Genomic DNA, 3972 nt, shown 5'->3' on the forward strand with positions numbered 1-3972 from the left:
CTGTGTCTTAGTAAATAGTCTGTTTTCATCGTGTAAACATCTACCCCCCATTCCCGATTTTTCACATTGCTGTTTCACTATTGAGTAACAATTGGAGGACTTTAGAGGAGACTCAGCGGGTTGTCGGGGGTTGTTTGAGCCGGCAGTATTGTCTTGCAGACACAGAAACAAACAGTTCAATCAATCCTCCTCGAAAATGTTCTGACACGTGGGAAGATCTCATTGGGATAAGGTCACTTTTCTGTGGGGAGCTGCCGGAGGTCGTGCATCAGTCATGTGAATTATCTATTGAGGGGGGACAGGAACTCAGAGGCGCACCTGCTTCTCCTTTCAACTCAGAGTAATCCTATTAATTAAACAGGGCCCCTTGGATGACATTCTCTCGATTTGGGGTTGAGAATTCTGTTTGCACTGCCGACTGTCGAAGAAAACAAATTGTTTAGATACCATTTCATGAATACCTCAAGAATAGGATCAGTGTAATGAGAGGCATTTTGTAATGACATTTGCACAGAGAGCAAGCATTATAGTCAGTTGGCTTGATTTTGCTCAGTTTGGGATTTGCACCAGTGACGTGCAGTCAGGGGAGGCAGGTGAGGGTGTGCCTCACCTGTCATCATGGAAATATCAAATGACAAAATAAATTAAACAGTTATATTTATTTAGTGATTTGTACTTTAACGTTCTTTTCCATTTAACTTCACCATTTTGTGATTTTTTTTTTCAAAATTGCTAACTTTTCACATTTACCGTTCAAATACTAAGTAGCTTGCTCTGCAGTGAGACCCCATTGCTGTCCCTCTGCATATCGCTATTAGTGTTCAAAAGCTTTTAGTATATGGACTAAATTTCTACAGTTTAGCTGGTGTATATAGTCTACAGTCACTGTACATTATAAACACTGTACTACAGTGTTTATTTTATTTTTATCAGAACTGTGTGCATAGGTGAGGCGCTGGTTATTAGAGATCCTTCTTGCACCTCCTCGGCTGCAGAATAATAGAATTAGTGACAGAAAGCTACAGTAAACAGTTGGCAAATTAAGTGCAACCATCCAGTCATTTTTTTCGTGTTGCTTGGCCTTATTTTCAGAATGGTGGATTACATGTCTAAATTGAAATAATTTTCTAAACTAGACTTTCAATCGAAGCAGGAGATAATAATTAAATGAAGACCAACACCGGACTGTATAGCTCACAAACGGTGAGGGATGAATGTAAATCTCCTAGACAGCTTCGCAGCTTTTTGGCCAAGAAAGATCTCATTGAAACTATTTCTGAAGCGACAAAGTTGCTCCAGCTCGTGCTCACTGTTCCAGCTACTACTGCATCAGTGGAGCGGTCATTCTCAGCACAAAAGACTGAAAACATACAGTCGGAACAGGACTGATCAAGGATGACTTTCTTCACTGGCAGTGATCTCCATTTAGACAGAAAGACTTGGACTTCATTTATAAGTCAAGGCAAGACGATAATATTTTTTTTAATTATTATTTTTTCTATGCTACAGTTTGTACACAGTATAAAAAGAATGCTGACATGACATTTTAAACAAAACATGTTAACTGTTGCCAATCAAATGGTGGATAAGCTACTCTGTGGAGTTCATATGTTCGTAAATCTGACTGTTGATGTCAGTGCCTCACCAGCCATGAACCTCACCACATGTCACTGATTTGCACAGCTACATATGCAATAAATTGTGACTGCATTTGTCTGTAAGGCAGCAATGGCCTCACATCCTCACTTTCTCGTGAGGAATTAGATTTTGAAGTGCATCCCAAATTTTAATGGGATCAAATGTATGTATTGTGTTGTTGGTAAATATAAATACCATCATTATCCATTTGATAGAATAAGGGCTGTAATATGTCATCAAAATGTTTTGTTTTTGTTTTGTTTATGATTTATTGGTCTATCATCTGTCCATCACTCCGTCTCTCCAAACATACTGTAACTATGAAATAGTTACATGTATTTGGATAGATCTACCATACTTTGCACGATATAAGGCAGACCTAAAAGCCTTCAATTTTTTCGAAAGCTGACCATACACCTGATAATCCACAGTGCTTTATACAGCATATGGGAAAAAAAAAGATTCATTGAAGGTGCGCCTGATAATCTGGTGTGATTTATAGTCCAAAAAATGTTGTATATTTGCCATCTAATCAAAATTTTATAATTTCAGTTTAGCGTTCCCATTGCTTGCTGTTGAGGAAAGTCTGTCTGGCAATCTGCCCGGATGCATGGATTTAAAGGACAACCGACATCACTTTTTTGTTTCTTAACTGACATCAGAAAAACGTTTTATAGCATCTAAAATACCCAAAACACGCAGTATGATATTTTAGTCAAATGCAAAACACCAATAAAAATGACTATAAATAATAATAATAATGAGCCCGGAAGTGGCCCGTTTCAGAAGGTTCCGCCCCCTTGTTCGTCATGTTACCCCAAGACGTCTTGCCTTGCTGGAGAATCAAAACATTGGCCTCAGATTCAGAGAAAATGCTTTCTTGTTTGTCATCCAGTTATGAATATTATTCAAATAGTTCTGAAAAAGAAAGCATAGATGTTTGCAATCGATTAAAGATTTTATTCCGTGTCATTTTGAGGCATCAGGGGTGGGAAATGTCGCACCCAATAAAGGTAGAAAATGGCGACAAAGCCATGTAAGGAATTAATCAGCCCGTTTCCACAGGCTGAATAATTCCTTACATGGAGCTTTGTCGCCCTCTTCTGCCTCTTTTTGATCCTACATGAAGTTTTCAGAGCAAAGTACAGTAAAATGCATTGACGTGATGGAAGGACTGCTACAATGTGTCCTTTTTTCGGTCAGGGGCGTTCCTTCAGTGACGTAGGGTGAGGACTCGTCACCAAGTGTTTTGTTTTTGTTTTGTTTATGATTTATTGGTCTATCATCTGTCCATCACTCCGTCTCTCCAAACATACTGTAACTATGAAATAGTTACATGTATTTGGATAGATCTACCATACTTTGCACGATATAAGGCAGACCTAAAAGCCTTCAATTTTTTCGAAAGCTGACCATACACCTGATAATCCACAGTGCTTTATACAGCATATGGGAAAAAAAAAGATTCATTGAAGGTGCGCCTGATAATCTGGTGTGATTTATAGTCCAAAAAATGTTGTATATTTGCCATCTAATCAAAATTTTATAATTTCAGTTTAGCGTTCCCATTGCTTGCTGTTGAGGAAAGTCTGTCTGGCAATCTGCCCGGATGCATGGATTTAAAGGACAACCGACATCACTTTTTTGTTTCTTAACTGACATCAGAAAAACGTTTTATAGCATCTAAAATACCCAAAACACGCAGTATGATATTTTAGTCAAATGCAAAACACCAATAAAAATGACAAAATGCTTTCTTGTTTGTCATCCAGTTATGAATATTATTCAAATAGTTCTGAAAAAGAAAGCATAGATGTTTGCAATCGATTAAAGATTTTATTCCGTGTCATTTTGAGGCATCAGGGGTGGGAAATGTCGCACCCAATAAAGGTAGAAAATGGCGACAAAGCCATGTAAGGAATTAATCAGCCCGTTTCCACAGGCTGAATAATTCCTTACATGGAGCTTTGTCGCCCTCTTCTGCCTCTTTTTGATCCTACATGAAGTTTTCAGAGCAAAGTACAGTAAAATGCATTGACGTGATGGAAGGACTGCTACAATGTGTCCTTTTTTCGGTCAGGGGCGTTCCTTCAGTGACGTAGGGTGAGGACTCGTCACCAAGTCAAAAACAAGGCTTCCGGAATATTAAGCGCAAGTCTTAAAACGTAAAATATAGCTATATGCGGTGGAAGTTTTGTAAAATCACAATCAGAATCAGAATCAGAATCATCTTTATTGCCAAGTAAGAGAGAGGAGAGGAGAGAGAGAGAGAGAGAGAGAGAGAGAGAGAGAGAGAGAGAGAGAGAGAGAGAGAGAGAGAGAGAGAGAGAGAGA

Source organism: Hippocampus bargibanti, linkage group LG09, assembly GCF_051943395.1.
Source record: "Hippocampus bargibanti isolate YZ-2025 linkage group LG09, ASM5194339v1, whole genome shotgun sequence".
Taxonomy (NCBI): Eukaryota; Metazoa; Chordata; class Actinopteri; order Syngnathiformes; family Syngnathidae; genus Hippocampus; species Hippocampus bargibanti.